Genomic DNA, 21,293 nt, shown 5'->3' on the forward strand with positions numbered 1-21,293 from the left:
CTCGGCTAAGGGGGAAGGCCGCAGAAGCGACTGTTTGTGCACAGAAGCAAAGATGGCCCGGGTGAGGGACGCCCACAGAAGCGAGTTTTTACTCGCAAAATCGAGATCGCAAATGCGGCAATTTTGTCCGTAGAAGCGAAAATTGGGCAGAACATAAGGGATCGAACTTGGCCATTTCATCATTTTTGTTTGGATTTTTTTAGAGCTCGGTTCTTGTGCGATTTTGAGGAGTTTCTTCATGTAACACAAGGTAAGTAATTTCCCACTTATTATGATCTAAATGTAAGGTTTATATGTGGATTTGGGGGGGGGGGGGATTTGGGAAAAATTTGAGATTTTGGTAGTAAAATCTAGAAATTCTTATTTGTGAAATTTGACCACGAAATTGAACATGGAATTGGGAATAAGTTATATATTTTAGTTCCTGGTGTTATGGGTAAAGTTTATCTTCGAACATTTTCGGAATCTGGGCACGTGGGCCTGCGGGTTAATTTTATAGATTTTTCGAGCGAAATTGAGAAATTGTTTAAAATGATTAATTATGGATATTAGAATGTATTTTGACTGGTTTGCACATTATTTGAATAGTTTTGGATCGTCCGGGTTTGGTTTGAGGTGTTAGAAAGGCCTTGGAGCCGGTTATGGAACTTTGGAGCGAGGTAAGTCTCTTGTCTAACTCTGTGAGGGGGAAACCACCCTTTGGTGATGTATTTGTTATGTGTTACTTGTTACGGGGGCTACGTACACACCAGGTGACGAGAGTCCATGCGTAGCTAGATTCATGTTATGTTCGGGTAGACTTAGGTTCCCGCCATGCTATAACTGTACTATTTGAGTTGTCTCTTACCTAATAAATTCCCTTATTTTACATTACTACTTGAGACTAGACTTGCGTAGAGTGATAAGCTTTCTATTGTAGATATTTCACGGGCTTCATGATAAGTCGCGGATTATTGTACTCTCCTACGAAATTCTCTCGTGTTATGCGTTCTCATCGAAATGTTCCCTTAAAAATCTATAACTCACACGACTATTCGTGTGTGGGGTCAAGGACCTATCAAACCTTCTTATTCTAATAGGATTGGGTCGTTTGCCTCGGTAGGATAGATACATCTATTGTTCGTATCATTCGACCCTCGACAGTGCGCACACTTTGATGGATCAGGTCGTACGCCTCGGTAGGATTTATGTACCATACTCTCATGGGAGCATGTCGTTTGCCTCAATAATAAAATAGATGTATCTATGGTTTAGTAATGTTATGATGGATCGGGTTGTACGCCTCGGCGTTTCTATAAAATACTCTTATGAATTATGCGTAATAATTGGCAAGAAGCCAACATACCTGTGAGTTTTTCTTGATTGAACTGTGGTGACCTATCTGGTAAGGTCCATTATACATACTCTGATTGAGGAGGTGGCTACTAGCTGAGAGTTGAGTTATTGCTGAGAGCAGGATTGTACCATGTACTATACTTGTTACTTCATTTATTATTCTTTGATTCACATATGTTTACTTCTACTGTATTTCTCTTATTGGACCACTAGTAAGTGTTGATGTCGACCCATTGTCACTACTTCTCCGAGTTTAGGCTAGATACTTACTGGGTACACATTGATTTATGTACTCACTTTTTGTGCAGTGTCCGATGGTCTTTGGACGCAGAGGCGCGACCATTTTGCGAACTTTACCGTGAACTGCATTCTCATGTTACGATCTGCAGCCTGCAGAGACTCTATTAGAGTTATTTATATTTTTCCTGTCTAACTTGTATTCCAGACAGATGTTGTATTTTATTATATTTTCTAGAAATGCTCATGCACTTGTGACACCGGATTTTGGGAATTTTCTTCGGGTTGTTCATTACTGTGGTTCATGTAAATATTTTTATTTACTCTGTAAATTCTATTTTATTTTGTCCAGTTAAGGAAAATTATAATTTCAAAATACTGAGAGGAGTAATCAAATTGGTAAATCACTGTTGGCTTGCCTGACGGCGGTGTTAGGCACTATCATGACCTATAGTGGGTTCTGGGTCGTGACAGCTTGGTATCAGAGCGTTAGATTCACTTAGGTCTCATGAGTCATGAACAAGTCTAGTAGAGTCTTGCGGATCGGTACGAAGACGTTTGTTCTTATCTTCGAGAGGCTACAGGGTTGTTAGGAGCACTTCCCTTCTTGATTTCCTCATCGTGCAGTTTGATTCCATTGAGGCTTGTGCCTTTATTTCCTTACTACTCAATCTTATGCGACGTGAAGCGCTGATTGTCAATTGGACGTCGAGTAGTGGTATTGATATTGCAGGCATAGTGCAGGATGAATTTGCCTGCGTGTTCGGGCAGGCTATTATCGTCGCCTTGCAGAAGTGTGTTCTGTCATTTTAGTTTAGTATCTATACTTCCTATGGTTTTGAGGCTATGCACAGATTTGCTATGATGCCCATGCGTTGTTATCGCACAATGTTGGTGTAATGGTAGGGTGCTCGCTTATGTGTTGAGGCAGTGAATGACTTGAAAGAAGGATTTTTCAGTGCATAATTTAGAGGTTCGGCATTTAATTCCAGCAAAGGGAAGGCAATCGGACTATAGATGTCCATGTTTGGTTGATTAATTAACAAGACTTAATATTTTCGAGCGTGTTGGAATTTCCATTGTGATGCGGTGTCACCATCCTTGTTTGAACGCATTACGGTTCGCCAGTGTTATGGTCTCCTTTGATTTTGCCTTCCGAGCAGGGTGTGGTGAAATGGTGCATGTGGGGCGGTTGTCAGAGATAGCGGTGTGCAGCGGTTCAGAATCGAATTGGTGTTCCTAATGTTGATGGCTCGAGACAGGTGATCTTCTACGAGGTTTAGAGTTGGTAGCGATTTATCAGTTCAAGTGCTACAAGTATGGATTTAATGTGGGGCAACATTTGGGCAGCAAAATATGAGGGAGGACATGGCAGAAAATGTCTCGCGATAGTTGAATCACTAGCAGGTCAAGTATGAAAAATAGAGGTTGAATAGTTGCTTGAAGGAGATGGTTTGATTGAAGTGGGAATGGCACAGTAACATATAGATTTTGTGGTAGGATAGCCACGTGCTTTGAGAGAGTGTAAAATGGTTTGGGAATCGTGATGGAAGGTGTTTTGGCCTACGGATTTTATTTGGAGTGATGGTTACTGTACGAAGAAATATATATGGCAGAAAGGAGTTTGCTGGAAATAAAGAGGGGTGTGAAAAACTTGATTATCATTTCAGATGCAGCATGACTTTGGGTTTAGAAGGTATTGTTGAACTTTCAGTTGATGTCGATGGGGAAGGAACAGACTTATACAGCTGGTGGGCGAGCATGGGCTCAAAAAAATTCACTGATTACGTGATAGTTGTACCTAGTGCAGCATCGTTGGAAGGTGTCAGTAAAGAATTCCATAGGTGGGTTATCTCCTGTGAGCAGGTTAGCGGTGGCATGATATTGATAAAGCTTCTGTGAGGAATATTACTTGCTACCCAGTAAGAGGTTGAGTGTGTGACTGTGACTGGTAATTCGGGATGTTCATGACGGGTAAATGAGAAGGAGGAATCATTGGCGTGTGCTATGTTCGGCGTTATAGACGTGTGCTATGTTCGGCGTTCATGCCGGATTATTTATGACTAAGAAAAGGAAATATCAGGGGTAATTCGGCAAAGAACTTAATAGATGTGTGCTATGTTCGGCGTTATCGATGCATGTTCAGGTTTTTGGGAAGACTCAGAGCTTATGCTTTTGTGGATGTTATGTACAAGGAAATAAGTTCAGCCGTTTTGAGCTCTAGCACATCGTTCGGCGGTTTGAGGCCTTGAATAGCTTCACTTCAGGTATTATGACTTGTACATGGGGTCGGAATTAAATTTTGGTAAGTTCGGGATTGATTTGGAAAGAAAATTCTAATTTCGAAAGCTTTAAGTTGGAAGAATTGACTAAGGTTGACTTTTGAGTAAACAACCTCGGAATCGGGATTTGAAGGTTCCAACAGGTTTGTTTGATGATTTTGGTCTTAGAAGCGTGTCTGGATGTTGATTTGGAGGTTCGTAGGTTATTTCAGTGTCAATTGGCGGAAGTTCAAAATTGGATGATTTTTGGAAAGTGTGACCGGGAGTGAACTTTTTGATATCGGGGTCGGATTACAATTCTGAAAGTGGAAGTAGGTTAGTAATGTCAATTATGACTTGTGAGCAAAATTAGAGGTCAATCGGACTTGATTTGATAGGTTTCGGCATCAGAAGTAGAAGTATGAAGTTTTAAAGCTCATTAGGCTTGAATCGACGCGTGATTCGTGTTTTTAGCATTGTTTGATTTGATTTGAAGGCTCAACTAAGTTCGTATGATGTTTTGGGACAGGTTTGTATAATTGGTTAAGGTCCCGAGGGCCTCGGGTGGATTATAGAGGGTTAACGGATCGAGCTTGGGCTTGGAGGAAAGCTGAGGCAGCTGGTGTCTAGTGCAATCGCATTTGCGAGAAAAGGACCGCAGGTGCGAGACCGCAGAAGCGGCCCAGGGGTCGCAGATGTGGAATGGAGTGAGGGCGGATGGATTCGCAGGTGCGAGGATGTCACGACCCAAATACCTAACTAGTCGTGATGGCGCCTATCGTGGAACTAGACAAGCCGACATTCTCAATATGCTTACAATATATAACAGAAGTGAGCTAAAGCAATTAGACTAACTGAAGGTTTACATAATAACGGAATAAAAACCCAAAACAAAAGTGCGGAATGATAGCCCGACATCGGGGTATCACTAAGTCATGAGCATATAATAACCAATCTAGAAATAGAGTCTACTACAGTCTGTGCCAAATGCCAATATAAGAGATAAAATATAATAAGAAAGCAGAAACAAGGACTGCGTACGCCGACAGCTACCTCGTAAGTCTCCGATAATCAGCTCGCGCACGAACTCATCGACCGCCAGAACCATACACACCTGGATCTGCACATGAAGTGCAAGGTATAGCATGAGTACAACCAACTCAGCAAATAACAGAATTAAATAAGGAACTGAGAAGCAGTGACGAACTATAATAGTACAGATCATTTCAAAAGTTTTCAGTAAAGAGTGAACATACTTTCAAATCCGGTGGTTTACGTCAAATCAATTCGAGCTCAAGTAAAACAGGTATGAATCTTCCAGAAATTTCACAACAACATCAAAAAGCAACTAAGTGCAAAATTAAATAAAAGCAAGTACAGCCTCTCAAGGCAGCAGTCACTCAACTCATCTCAATAGCTCATACTCTCGGCTCTCAGCCCTCAATACACACTCTCAATAGGTACCTGCGCACACTGGGGGTGTACAGACTCCGTAGGGGCTCCTTCAGCCCAAATGCTATATTGCTGCGGCGCGCAGCCCGATCCAATATTGTTGCGGCGTGCAACCTGATCCAATATTGTTGCGGCGTGCAACCCGATTCAATATTGTTGCAGCGTGCAACCCGATCCAATATTGTTATATATATATCCCGAAGGCTTGTTGCGACGTGCAACCCGATCCATATACATCACAACTCGCAGCTCGGCACTCAGGCCCTATCTCAGTTACTAACCTCTCCAGCCCCTCTGGCTCACAAAATATCATAATAATTAGCCCAAACCGAGAATACAACAAGTATCAACAGGAAATGAGAGGGAACAGAGATATAACACACACGTAAGACTGTGACTGAGTACAAGACAACATATAGCAGTCAATTCATATGGCCTAAGCATGGTTTCTAACATGAAAGGCAGTCAATTGCTCAAAGACAAGGAAAAACAAGTAATAACAACGGCTATTCGACTTTACAGTCTCACGGGACGGACCAAGTCACAATCCCTCACGGTGCACGCACATACGCCGATCACCTAGCATGTGTGTCACCTCCAAATATTCACATCATACCAATTCTCGGGATTTCATACCCTCAAAACCAGATTTAAGACTGTTACTTACCTCAACCGCGTAGAAATCCTACTCTGAAATGCCTTTGCCTTTCGAATCGGCCTCCAAATGCCCCGAATCTAGCCATAAACAGTACGAGATAATCAATATTGGCTAAAAGGATCAATTCCACAAGAAAAATACTAAAATATAGTCTAAAATCCAAAATCGGCTCAACCCGCCCCCCGGGCCCACGTCTCGAAACCATACGAAAGTTACAAAACCCAAAATCCCATTCACTCACGAGTCTAACAATACCGAATTTATCAAAATCCGACCTCAATATCCCCTCCAGAACCCCAAAATTCACACTCCAATTCCCAAGCCCTAATCTCCCAAATCTCACCTCAAACACTCACCAACTAGGTGTAAAATCAGTGGGGAAACACCATTATTGAAGATAAATAGGCACAAGGAACTTACCTCAGTGCTTACTCCGAAATCTCTCTCAAAATCCCCAAAATTTGAGCTCAAAAATGATGAAAATGGTGAAAAATCTCGAAGTGTTCTATTTATAGTTTCTGCCCAGACTTCTCGCACCTGTGGCTCCATTTCTGCATCTGCGGAGCCGCATCTGTGGGTGAAGCCCCGCTTCTGCGGAAAAATCCCTAAACACTACCTCCGCTCCTACGATCAAGTGACCGCATCTGCGCTCTTCGCGGGTGCGGGAACTACATCGCACTTGCTGTCAAAACTCGCACCTGCGCCCCTAAATCTGCTTTTGTGACCATTGCAGGTGAGGTCGTGCCATCGCACCAGCGTCCTCTGACCAGGTCCTCCTTAGCCGCATCTGCGGCTCCTCCTTCACTTCTGCAGGCTCGCACATGCGGTTCCCAGTCCGCAGGTGCAGTTACACTAGTAGCAGCAGCTTCAACTGTAATTCCTCAACTCTCATCAAGCCGTTAACCACCCGAAATCACCCTGAGGCCTCCGGGACCTCAATCGATCATACCAACAAGTCATGTAACCCCATGTGAACTTAGTCGAACCTTTGAATCACTCAAGATAACAGCAAAACATTAATTACACCCTGAATCAAGCCTAAAGAACTTCTAAACTTTAAAATTCCACAAACGATGCCGAAACCTACCAAACCACGTCCGATTGACCTCAAATTTTACACTAAGTCAAAAATGATACCACGAACCTATTCCAACTTCCGAAAATCCAATCCGACCACGCTATCAAAATTTCCACTGCCGGCCAAAATCGCCAAAATTCCAACTTTTGCCAATTCAAGCCTAATTCTACTACGGACCTCCAAATCGCATTCCGGACGCGCTCCTAAGTCCAAAATCAGCTAACTGGGCTAACGGAACAATAAAAATTCAAATCCGAGATAGTTTTCCCACAAGTCGACATCCGGTCGACGTTTCCAACTTAAGCTTCCAATTAAGAGACTAAGTGTCTTAATTCACTCCAAAACCACTCCGGTCCCAATCCAACCAACCCGGTAAGACATAATACAGCTATAAAACAAAAAAGAAGTAGAAATAGGGAAAATGGGGCCATAACTCTTGGAGCATAGAAACATGAAATTCCGGAGCATATAAACATGAAATACTGGATGCACACTCGACAAGCAAGGTGGCAAGGCAAGCTTGTAAGCCACCTCCCTGATCCTCTAAAGTACCTCAAAAGGCCCAATGAACCAAGGGCTCAATTTGACCCTCTTTTCAAACCTCATAACACCCTTCATGGGTGATACCTTCAGCAGAACTTTCTCCCCGACCATGAAAGACACATCACGGACCTTCCTGTCAGCATAGCTCTTCTGCCTAGACTGCGCCGTGCGAAGCCTCTCCTAAATCAATTTCACCTTGTCTAATGCATCCTGGACCAAGTCTGTACCCAAGAGCCTAGCCTCACTCGGCTCAAACCATCCCACCAGAGATCTACACCGCCTCCCATATAAAGCCTCGTATGGAGCCATCTGAATGCTCGACTGATAACTATTGTTATATGCAAACTCCGCGAGCGATAGAAACTGGTCCCATGAACCCCAAAATCAATGACACAAGTGCGTAACATGTCCTCCAATATCTGGATAGTGCGCTCCGACTGTCTGTCCGTCTGAGGGTGAAAGGTTGTGCTCAACTCAACCTGAGTACCTAACTCTCGCTGCACAGCCCTCCAAAACTGCGATGTAAACTGTGTGCCTCTATCCGAAATGATAGAAACTAGGACACCATGAAGGCGAACAATCTCTCGGATGTAAATCTCAGCCAACCGCTCTGAAGAGTAAGTAGTACCAACTGAATTGAAGTGCGCGGACTTGGTCAGCCGATCCACAATCACCCAAATAGCATCGAACTTCCTCGAAGTCCGTGGGAGCCCAACTATGAAATCCATGGTGATCCGCTCCCACTTCCACTCTGGGATCTCTAACCTCTGAAGCAAGCCACCCGGTCTCTGATGCTCATACTTAACCTGCTAACAGTTGAGACACCGAGCCACAAACCCAACTATATCCTTCTTCATCCTCCTCTACCAATAGTGCTATCTCAAATCCTGGTATATCTTTGCGGTACCCGGATGAATGGAATACCGTGAGTTGTGGGCCTCCTCAAGAACCATCTCCCGAAGCCCATCCACATTGGGCACACATATCCAGCCCTGCATCCTCAACACGCCATCATCACTAATAGTCACATCTCTAGCATCACATCGTCGAACCCTGTCCTGGAGGACGAGCAGATGGGGGTCATCATATTGACGCTCCCTGATACGATCATAAAGAGAAGACCTAGAGACCACACAAGCCAATACCTGACTCGGCTCCGAAATATCCAATATGACAATCTGGCTAGCTAAGGCCTGAACATCCAATGCTAAGGGTCTCTCTGCTGCTGGAAGATGCGCTAAACTCCCCAAACTCTCCGCTCGGTGACTCAAGGCATCGGCTACCACATTGGCCTTCCCGGGATGGTACAGAATGGTGATATCACAGTCCTTAAGAAGCTCCAACCACCTCCGCTGAGGCAAGTTAAGATCCTTCTGCTTGAACAGATGTTGCAAACTCTAGTGATCAGCGTAGATCTCACAACGAACCCCGTACAGATAGTGCCACCAAATCTTCAAGGCGTGAACAATAGTTGTTAACTCAAGATCATGGACATGATAGATCTTCTCATGGGTCTTCAACTGGCGTGAAGCATAAGCAATCACTCTACCCTCCTACATCAGAACACATCCAAAACCTATCCATGAAGCATCACAATACACTGTGTAAGAACGAGAAGCTGATGGTAGAACTAGAACTGAAGATGTGGTCAAAGCAGTCTTGAGCTTCTGAAAGATCTCCTCGCACTCATCCGACCACCTGAATTAAGCACCCTTTTGGGTCAATTTGGTCAAGGGAGATGCAATAGATGAAAAACCCTCCACAAAATGACGGTAATAGCCCGCCAAACCAAGAAAGCTCCTAATCTCTACACTGCCTTTTTCTTCTTCGGATCCACCTGAATACCCTCGCTAGACACCACGTGCCCTAAGAACGCCACTGAACCGAGCCAAAACTCACACTTGGAGAACTTTGCATAAAGCTTCTCCTCCCTCAATCTCTGTAACACAATCCTCAAATGTTGGGCATGTTCCTCCTGGCTACAAGAGTACACCAGGATACCATCAATGAATACAATAATGAACGAGTCCAAATAAGTCTGAAACACACTGTTCATCAAATTCATGAACGTTGTTAGGGCGTTAGTCAACCCAAAAGACATCACAAAGAACTCATAATTGCCATATCAGGTCCTAAAAGCTGTCTTAAGAATATCCGAATCCTGAATCTTCAACTGGTGATACCCTGACCTTAAATCAATCTTGGAGAGCACCCTCGCCCCCTGAAGCTAGTTAAATAGATCATCAATACGTGGCAAAGGATACTTGTTCATGACTGTGACGTTGTTCAACTGCCTGTAGTCAATGCACATCCTCAGAGAACTATCTTTCTTCTTTACAAATAGAACCGGTGAACCCCAAGGTGACACGCTAGACCGAATAAACCCCTTATCAAGGAGTTCCTGAAGTTGTTCCTTCAACTCCTTCAACTCCGCCGGTGCCATACGATATGGTGGAATAGAAATGGTCTGAGTGCCCGGCACCAAATCAATACCAAAGTCAATATCCCAGTCAGGCGGCATGTCCGACAGGTCTGCAGGAAATACATCCAAAAAATCACGCACTACCAGAACAGAATCAATGGCAAGAGTCTCTGCACTAACATCCCTCACAAAAGCCAAATAGGATACACAACCGCTCTCAACCATCCGCTGAGCCTTCAAGTAAGAAATTACTCTACTGGGAACATAGTCTATAGAACTGCTCCACTCAACCCTCGAAAACCCCGGCATCGCCAATATCACAGTCTTAACGTGATAATCTAGAATAGCATGACATGGAGAAAACCAATTCATACCCAATATCACATCAAAATCTATCATACTGAGTAGCAAAAGATCCACTCTGGTCTCCAGACCCCCAATAGTCACCACACATGACCGATATACGCGGTCCACAATAATAGTATCACCCATAAGAGTAGATACATGAACAGATGAAACTAAAGACTCACGGGGCATATCCAAAAAATAAGCAAAATATGAGAAAACATATGAATAAGTGGAACAAGTGTCAAATAATACAGAGGCGTCTCTGTGGCAAAATGAAACAATACCTGTAATCACTGCATCTGAGGCAATGGAATCTGGTCTGGCAAGGAGGGCATAGAAACGGGCCTGGCTGCCCCCTAATCTGCCTCCCCTTCTCGGGCGACCCCTAGCTGACTAGGCTTCACCTCGGGCTGGCTGAGTGGGTGGTGGAGGGGCTGGTGTTGATGACATAGACTGGCTCCTCTGCGGAGCAGAACCTCCCACTATACGGGGACACTCTCTCCTAAAGTGACCAAACCCCCCACACTCATAGCAATTCCCCGGTGATGGTGCAGGGGACTGAAGGGAGCCCCGAGCACCGTGATAACTGGCAAAAGGACCTGGCATAGACGAACCCTGACCCGATGGAGCACGGGACAAACTCTACGCTGGGAGGGTACCGAGAGATGAACGGCCCTACTGATAACTGTGAGAACCATAGTCAGATGATGCACCACGGTGAACTAGATGAGCCGTCTGAGCATGTCTGAAAGGACGACCTCTACTGTGCTGGAACTGACCCCTAGAATGAGCACCGCTAAATACTCCCTATCCACGAAGCCACTTGGCCTCCCTCTCAACCCTCTCCTGACTGCGAACCATCTCAATCTGACGAGCACTATCGATAACCTCATCAAAAGTAGCACCAAACACACTCTCTCTCTAGTCATAAGCAATCGTAGCTGATAAGTGAGGCCATGTATAAACCTCCTGATCCTCTCCCTGTCTGTGGGAACCAACCAGATAGCATGATGGGCCAACTCTGAGAATCGCATCTCATATTGTGTCACAGACATATCACCCTGACGAAGCTGCTCAAACTGTCTACGCAGCTCCTCTCTGCGGGACTGAGGCGCGAACTTCTCCAGAAAGATAATAGAGAATTACTGCCAGGTAAGGGGCGCTGCGCCAACAGGTCTATGCCTCTCGTAAGCCTCCCACCAACTGAATGCAACCCTAGAGAACTGAAAGGTAGTGAACGAGACCCCACTGGTCTCCAGAATACCTACTGTACGGATTATCTTCTCACACCTGTCCAAGAAACCCCATGCATCTTTTCCCTCTATACCACTGAAAGATGGAGGCTGGAGTCTCCCAAACCTCTCCAATATACACTGCTCATCCTCAGGCATAACAGGAACCATATAGTCCTAAGCAGCTACAGCCGGCTGGGCTGGTGGTGCCCCCGGTGTCTGGAATCCCTGTACAACCTGCTCTGGTGTGCGAGCAGCGAGAGTCTAAGCACCTCCCCTGACCTGAGAAGTGGATGCTGCAGACGGAATAGAGACCACCTAAGCAAGACTGGTACACGCGGTCAAAATCTAAGTTAAGGCCTCTTGAAGTCCTGGAATCACAATAGGCATAGGTGGTGCCTGAGCTGGTGCATCAACAACTGGAATCTGGTCCTAATCTGGAGCAACTGGTTGATCTGCAGGTACTGCCCCAGCTGTTGTGCGGGCTGCACCTCTGCCCCTACCATGGCCTCTACCGCGACCTCGGCCTCTCGCGGTCCTGGCTGGTGGTACTGGTGGCTGTCCATCCTGCCCAGTAGTACGAGTCCTCACCATCTGCGAGAGAATGAAACAACAGATTTTTAGTTACTAGAATCAATAGATTTGCACGACAAGAATTCAAGAATGTGGAGTATCCTAAGGGTTCTGCAGCCTTTCAAAGATAAGTACAAACGTCTCCGTACCGATCTGCAAGACTCTACTAAACCTGCTCATGACTCGTGAGACCTATGTAACCTAGGCACTGATACCAACTTGTCACGACCCAAATACCTAACCAGTCGTGATGGCGCCTATCGTGGAACTAGGCAAGCTGACATTCTTAATACTCTTTCAATATATAACAGAAGTGAGCTAAAGCAATTAGACTAACTGAAGGTTTACATAATAACAGGGTAAAAACCCAAAACAAAAGTGCGGAATAATAGCCCGACATCGGGGTATCACTAAGTCATGAGCATCTAATAACCAATCTAGAAACAGAGTCTACTACAGTCTGTGCCAAATGCCGATACAAGAGAGAAAAGATAATAAGAAAGGAGAAACAAGGACTGCGGACGCCGGCAGCTACCTTGTAAGTCTCCAATAATCAGCTCGCACACGAACTCAGCGACCACCAAAACCGTACACACCTGGATCTGCACATGAAGTGCAGGGTGTAGCATGAGTACAACCAACTCAGCAAGTAACAGAATTAAATAAGGAACTGAGAAGCAGTGATAAACTATAATAATACAGATCATTTCAAAAGTTTTCAGTAAAGAGTGAACATGCTTTCAAATCTGGTGGTATAACTCAAATCAGTTCGAGCTCAAGTAAAACAGGTATGAATCTTCCAGAAATTTCACAACTACATGAGATAGCAACTAAGTGCAAAAATAAATAAAAGCAAGTACAGCCTCTCAAGGCATCAGTCACTCAACTCATCTCAACAGCTCATACTCTCGGCTCTCAGCCCACAATACACACTCTCAATAGGTACTTGCGCTCACTGGGTGTGTACAGACTCCGGAGGGGCTCCATCAGCCCAAGCGCTATATTGCTGCGGCGCACAGCCCGATCCAATATTGTTGTGACGTGCAACACGATCCAATATTGTTGCGGCATGCAACCCGATCCAACAATATATATATATATATATATATATATATATATATATATATATATATATATATATATATATATATATAGCCCGAAGGCTTGTTGCGACATGCAACATGATCCATATACCTTACAGCTTGCAGCTCGGCACTCAGGCCCTATCTCAGTCACTAACCTCTCCAGCCCCTCTAGCTCACAAAATATCATAATAATTAGCCCAAACCGAGAATACAACAAGTATCAATAGGAAATGAGAGGGAACAGAGATATAACACACAAGTAAGACTGTGACTGAGTACAAGACAGCATATAGCAGTCAATTCAACAAGTATACGACTGTTGCGGGTCCCAATAGTGATATCATATGGCCTAAGCATGGTTTCTAACATGAAAGGCGGTCAATTGCTCAAAGATATGAAAAAACAAGTAATAACAATGGCTATTCGACTTTACAGTCTCACAGGACGGACCAAGTCACAATCCCTCACGGTGCACGCTCACACGCCCATCACCTAGCATGTGTGTCACCTCCAAATATTCACATCATATCAATTCTCGGGATTTTATACCCTCAAAACCATATTTAAGACTGTTACTTACCTCAACCGCACAGAAATCCTACTCCAAAATGCCTTTGCCTATCGAATCGGCCTCCAAATGCCCCGAATCTAGCCACAAACAGTACGAGATAATCAATATTGGCTAAAAGGATCAATTTCACAAGAAAACTACTAAAATATAGTCTAAAATCCAAAATTGGCTCAACCCGGCCCCCCGGGCCCACGTCTTGAAACCCGACGAAAGTCACAAAACCCGAAAGCCCATTCACTCACGAGTCTAACCATACCAAATTTATCAAAATCCGACCTCAATTTCCCCTCCAAAACCCCAAACTTCACTCTCCAATTTCCAAGCCCTAATCTCCCAAATCTCACCTCAAACATTCACCAACTAGGTGTAAAATTAGTGGGGAAACACCATTATTGGAGATAACTAGGCACAAGGAACTTACCTCAGTGATTACTCCGAAATCTCTCTCACGATCCCCAAAATCCGAGCTCAAAAATGATGAAAATGGTGTAAAATCTCGAAGTGTTCTATTTATAGTTTCTGCTCAGACTTCTTGCACCTGCGGCTCCATTTCCGCATCTGCAGAGCCGCATCTGCGGGCAAAGCCCCGCTTCTGTAGAGAAATCCCTAAACACTGCCTCCGCCCCTGCAATCAAGTGACCGCATTTGCGCTCTTCGCGGGTGCGGGAACTACATAACACCTGCGGTCCAAACTCGCACATGCGCCCCTAAATCCGCTTCTGTGACAATCGCAGGTGTGGGAATGCCATCGCACCTACGTCCTCTGCCCAGGTCCTCCTTAGCCGCATTTGCGGCTCCTCCTTCACTTTTGCGGGCTTGCACATGCAGTTCCAACCCTGCAGGTGCAGTTACACTAGTAGCAGCAGCTTCAGCTGCAATTCCTCAACTCCCATCAAGCTGTTAACCACCTGAAATCACCCCGAGGCCTCCGGCACCTCAACCGATCATACCAACAAGTCATGTAACCCCATGCTACTTAGTCGAACCTTTGAATCACTCAAGATAACATCAAAACACCAATTACACTCCGATTCAAGCCTAAAGAACATCTAAACTTTCAAATTCAACAAACGATGCTGAAACCTACCAAACCACGTCCGATTGACCTCAAATTTTTCACACAAGTCAAAAATGACACCACAAACCTATTCCAACTTCCGAAAATCCAATCCGACCCCGATATCAAAATTTCCACTGCCGGACAATATCGCCAAAATTCCAACTTTCGCCAATTCAAGCCTAATTCTACTACGGACCTCCAAATCACATTCCGGACGCGCTCCTAAGTCTAAAATTACCTAACGGGGCTAACGAAACAATAAAAATTCAAATTCGGGGTTGTTTTCCCACAAGTCGATATTTGGTCGACTTTTCCAACCTAAGCTTCCAATTAAGAGACTAAATATCTCAATTCACTCCAAAACCACTCCGGTCCCGATCCAACCAACCCGGTAAGACATAATACAGCTGTAAAGCAAAAAAGAAGCAGAAATAGGGAAAATGGGGCCATAACTCTCAAAACGACTAGTCAGGTTGTTGCAGAGGAAATTTCCGCACCTGCGGGCTCGCAGATGCGGGCGGAAGAGCGCATAAGCGGGAGCTGCGCTGAGGGGGAAGGCCGCAGAAGCGGTTGTTTGTGCATAGAAGCGCATTTTGGCAAGCAAAAGCGGAGATACCCTGGGTGAGGGACGTCCGCATAAGCAATTTATTACTCGTAAAATGGAGGCTGCATATGCGGCAATTTTGGCCGTAGAAGCAAAAACTGGGCAGAACATAAGGGATCAAACTTGTCCATTTCATCATTTTCGTTTGGATTTCTTTGGAGCTCGGTTCTTGGGCAATTTTGAGGAGTTTCTTCATGTAACACAAGGTAAGTAATTTTCCACTTGTTGTGAGCTAAATGTAAGGTTTATATGTGGATTTAATGGGGGAAAACTTGGGGAAAATTTGGGATTTTGGTAGAAAAATTTAGAAATTGGTATTTTTGAAATTTGACTATGAAATTAAATATGGATTTGGGAATAGGTTATATATTTTAGTTCGTGGTGTTATGGGTAAAGTTTATCTTCAAAAAAATTTGAAATACGGGCACGTGGGCTCGAGGGTTGATTTTATAGACTTTTCGAGCGGAGTTGGGAAATTGTTTAAACTAATTAATTATGGATATTAGAATATATTTTTACTGGTTTGCACATTGTTTGAATAGTTTTGGATCGACGGGCTTTAGTTTGAGGTGTTAGAGAGGCCTTGTGTAACGACCCAACTTGTCGTTTTAATAATTAATGCCCCGTTCAGCGACTTAAGATCTCAAGCAGCTTCATAATGCGTATTATGACTTGTGTGTGTGGTCGAGTTTGGTTTTCAAATGATTCGGGATCAAATTGGAATAACAATTCTTATTTAAGAAGCTTAAAAGAAAAGTGTTGACCAGAGAGTTGACTTTAGAGCAAACTACACTAAAATGGAATTTTGATGGTTCTAATAGCTCCATATTGAGATTTTGGACTTAGGAGTGTGTCTGGATATTTATTTGTAAGTCCTTAGTTGATTTTGGTTTGAAATGGCGAAAGTTGGAAATTGAAGGTTTGGAAGTTTGACCGGGAGTTGAATTTGGTGATATCGGGGTCGAAATGTGATTCCGAGAGTTGTATTATCTTTGTTATATCATTTGGAACTTGCATGAAAATTTTGACGTCATTCCGGGTTAATTTGATATGTTTCGACATGAGTTTTGAAAGTTGGAATATTTGGAAATTTATGAGTTCGATTTGTGGTGTGATTCATAGTTTCGACGTTGTTTGATGTGATTTAAGGCCTCGAGTAGGTCCGCATTATGTTTTAGGACTTGTTAGTATGTTTGGTTAAGGTCCCGAGTTGCTCGGGTGAGTTTTGAACTATTTGGGCATTTCGGCACTCTAATGGAATAGTTGAAGTGTGGAGGGCACATTTTGGAGTGCGGATGTGCGGCCGCAAACTCCCAAAGTGCGGAGGAAGTGGTAATTGTGCGGACCGTAGTTGAAAATATGCGGACTACAGTTGAAATTGTGCGGTCCGCGGAATTCTTCTCCCGGCCGCAGAAAGGAGAATCCGCAAGTTCGATGGTCTGACTTCGTAAGCTTATATATTTTGATCTATAAGGAATTTGGAGATGATCCAAAAACAAAAGGTGTAGGTAAACGAATCATCATTTGGACATTGGTACTGAAAGTTATAGTCAATTTACTAAAGCCTAGTAGTGCAATGGTTGCTGAAGTTTCGCCACACTATTTGGATTGCTGCCGCAGAGACCTTAATTGTGCGGACAGCACAAAAAATTGTGTGGTCAGCACTTTGGAAGTCAGATGTGGTACCATATAAATGAGGTTTTCATCTCATTTTTTATTTTTGGACCTAGAGAGCTCGGTTTGTGGCGATGTTTCGTGGGTTTTTCAAAAAAAATCATCGGGGTAACTGATTCTAACTCGGATTTGGTTAATATACAAGAATATATCATTGTTTTAATCATTTAATTAGTATTTTGAGATGGAAATTTTGGGAAAATTGTAGAAGTTTTATAAAATGAATTTTTGGGATTTGAATATCGATTCACAGTCGGATTTGAGTGAAACTAGTATGGTTGGACTCGTATCGGAATGGGTGTTCGGATTCCGTAAAGATTCTGCCGGCTTCCGAGATGTGGACTCCGCATTGACTTTTGGTTGACTTTTTAATGTAAAATTTTAAGTTGATGTTTTATTAGCCGGAATTGTTTCCGATAAATTTTAATAAAGTTATACAATTAATTTAGTTAGATTTGAGATGTCCGGAGGTCAATTCAAGCAAGAAGGCTATTTTGGTATATCGGCCTAACTTCAAAAAGATAATTATGTTGCCTAACCTTGAGTGGAGGAAATTACCCCTTAGGCATTGAGTCTTATGTGGAAATTGTGCAATTGAAAACCATGTATGCTAGGTGACGAGTACGTACTTGGTTTATATGTGCAAATTATATCGGTTAAAATTCGTAGATGCCTTTATATATTAAATTGGAAATTGTTGGCACTTATTAAATCCTTTATTTGTCATCCCTCATTCCTTATTTGCCAAGGTTGTTTTTATATGATAATTTGGTGTGATTGCCACTTTGATTTTTATGTGAAATACCGTGGTTAGTTGGGTTGACATTTCTAAGAAATAATCTCATTATGGATTCCTTATCTGTAAATATTTATTAAATAAGTTTAAAATGAGGCATTAATATATATTTATCAAAACATTGGATTAAAGAAGGCGTTGTCCAATGCTGAGTTACTTTTCAATCTCTGTTGTCATTTTTGAGGTTTTATATACGTTATGTGGAGCCTTGGGCTATTTTCTTTGAAATTAATTGATTTTGTGGTATCTTTGAAGTTGGTTGTAGCAGGTGGGCAATTTGGGATATGAATTGATGTATTGTGTTGTCGTTTAAACACTCTCCTTGATGTTATTTATGCTTCCTACCTTGCTTGTTAATGATATACATGTGCTTGGTAAGGAGGAGTGTAAAACACGAAGGGTGATGCCGTTCCATTTGAGAGTGTAAAGCATGAAGGGTGATGCCGTGCCATTTCAGTAATATTATCACGTGAGGAAAAGTATAAAGCACGAAGGGTGATGCCGTGTCATTCTTAATATGCACGAAGGATAATGTCATGCCATTTCATTTATATTATCATGTGAGGATGAGAGTAAAAGCACGAAGGGTGATGTTATGCCATTACTTTTATAATATCATATGTTCATGGCACGAAGGGTGTTTCCGTGCAGGCGAGGACAAGAGACATACATTATATTGTGATATCTTTTTCGTTGTGTATACATTCATGCCTTTCTCTTGAGATGTTATTGTGCACCTATATTTTCTAAGTGACTTGTAGTCGTTGTTGCTTCCTCTGTGCCTCCCACTTTATTTCTTTTATTGTTATTGGCATTTTTTCTACTTAGTTGGTACTGTTATATGTATACCCAGTGAAAAAGAGATAAATACATGAAGGGTGTTGCTGTGCCAATTGATTTGATATATATATATATATATATATATATATATATATATATATATATATCGGGTACGAATGAGACAAGTGCACGAAGGTATTACCGTGCCATTCGATGTGATATGTTGAATATATTTCTCACACCAGGAAAGTTAAATGAGGCGTCACATGGTGGCTTTTATTTGAAAGAATTATATTCGAAAGTTATTTACTCGAAAGAATTATATTCGAAAGGTATTTACTCGAAAGAATTATATTCGAAAGATATTTACTTGAAAGAATTATATTTGAAAAATATTTATTTGAAAGAATTATATTTGTAAGATATTTATTTGAAGGAAGTATATTCGGGATATATTTAATTGTACGGATTACATACTAAAGATTTTTATTTGAAAAACTTATAGATAAAAGATGTATATTTTGAAGGACTTGATTAATTGGTTGTACTTGTGTTTATTATTCGTTTGAGCAATATTTATGGTGTTCTTGTTGCCTTGTTATTTATGTCACAAGTTGATTATTGTTGCCATCACTTCTATTTATTTTTTATTATTTTTGTATGCTACATTGTATAGGTTATTTGACTAGTGAGTGTCTTGATTGTACCTCGTCACTACTCTACCGAGGTTAGTCTTGATACTTACTGGGTACCGATTGTGGTGTACTCATACTACACTTCTGCATATTTTTGTGCAGAGCCAGGTACTGGAGATATCGGATTCGGGCAGAGATTAGAGTGTGATCGCAAGGATTCAAGGTAGGGATGCTTGGTTATCGCAGTCTCTTGGAGTCTTTCCATTTTATTGTACTGTCAACTCTTATTCGAAAAATATTTTCTATTCGATCCTTGATATCATTACATGTATTCAATTAGAGTTCGTGACTCAATATTACTAGTCTTGGGAGGTTGTTTGAATATTTTCGCTGTAGGTTTTTTACACTTGTATTAAATTAAAAAAAAAAAAGGGGGCTTGAATTGTTATTATAATCGGCTTACCTAGTCTTAGAGACTAAGTGCCATCAGGATGCCTGTGGTGGGATTTTGGGTCGTGACAAGTTGGTATCAAAGCTCTAGGTTCATAGGTTCTATGAGTCATGAACGAGTCTAGTAGAGTCTTGCGGATCGGTATGGAGACGTCTGTACTTATCTTCGAGAGGCTACAGAACTGTTAGGAAATTTCCACTTCTTTCATTCCTGTCGTGCAAAATTTGTTGATTTTGGAGTTTGAGCCTTTGTATCTCTATTCTCTCAAGATGGTGAGGACACGTGCTACCGGGTCAGCTGAGTAGACACCCGCACATTCTGCTAGGGCTGCAAGAGGCCGGGGCCGAGGTAGAGGTTGAGGAAGGGCATGTGCCGCAGCTAGAGCACATGTCAGAGCAGTAGTTTAGGAGCCGACAGTAGCTCGAGTTGGGGGACAGGTACCGGAAGCACCTGTTATTACCCCCGGACATCAGTAGACTTTAGCACAGTTCCTGAACATGTTTGGTACATTGACTCAGGTGGGATTGACTCAGGAGGAGTCCGGAGTCCTACCGCCCGTACTCCAGACCAGCAGGTTCACGTTGGTCAGGTTCCGAGTGTAGTACTGGTATATCCTATTATTCCGGTTCAGCCTGAGGTCAGGCCAGAGGCATCAGAAGAAGAACAAAAAAGATTTGAGAGATTTAAGAGGTATAGTACACCTACCTTCAGTGGCATAGCTACCGAGAATACCCAGGGATTTCTAGAAAAACGTCATCGTATTCTTCGTACCATGGGCATTGTAGAAGTGAGCAGAGTTGTCTTTACTACATTTTAGTTGTCAGGAGCAGCGTATCAATGGTGGCAAGTTTATGAAGAGGGTAGACCAACCGATGCAACACCACCAACTTGGGCTCAGGTTTCGAATTGTTTTTGAAAGATTTTGTTCCCCAGACTCTCCAGGATACGTGGTGCACAGAGTTTGAACAGTTGCATCAGGGCACCATGACGGTGTCAAAATATGCTATCAGGTTCAGTGAGTTAGCCTGTCATGCACCTATCTTGGTTCCTACAGTTAGAAAGCGAGTCCGCAGAATCATCGAAGGGCTCGATTATGATTTTACAATATGTATGGCTCGAGAGTTGCAGACTGAAATTCCATTTCAGCAAGTAGTAGAGATTTTCAGAATGTTAGAATGTGTTCAAAGTGAGGAAAAGGAGTCTAAGGAGACCAAAAGGTTTTGGAACTCTAGAGGATTCAGTGGATTCTACTCTACAGCTATGACTCATCATGGTGGAGACTCGGGCAATTGGTCAGCCCAATCTGCAATTCAGAGTACTCGTAGTACTCCAATTAATACTTTTAGTGCACCACAGGCACGAGGTTCTTACAATGGTTATTTCAGTTATCCGGCACAGACTCGGTACGAGCAGTCGCGACCTCAGAGGGGTCGTTATGGGTGTGGTGATATTAGGCTTATCATGAGAGATTGTCCCAGACTTGGGAGAGATGAATTTC

This window comes from Nicotiana tomentosiformis, chromosome 1 (genome assembly GCF_000390325.3).
Source record: "Nicotiana tomentosiformis chromosome 1, ASM39032v3, whole genome shotgun sequence".
Classification (NCBI taxonomy): Eukaryota; Viridiplantae; Streptophyta; class Magnoliopsida; order Solanales; family Solanaceae; genus Nicotiana; species Nicotiana tomentosiformis.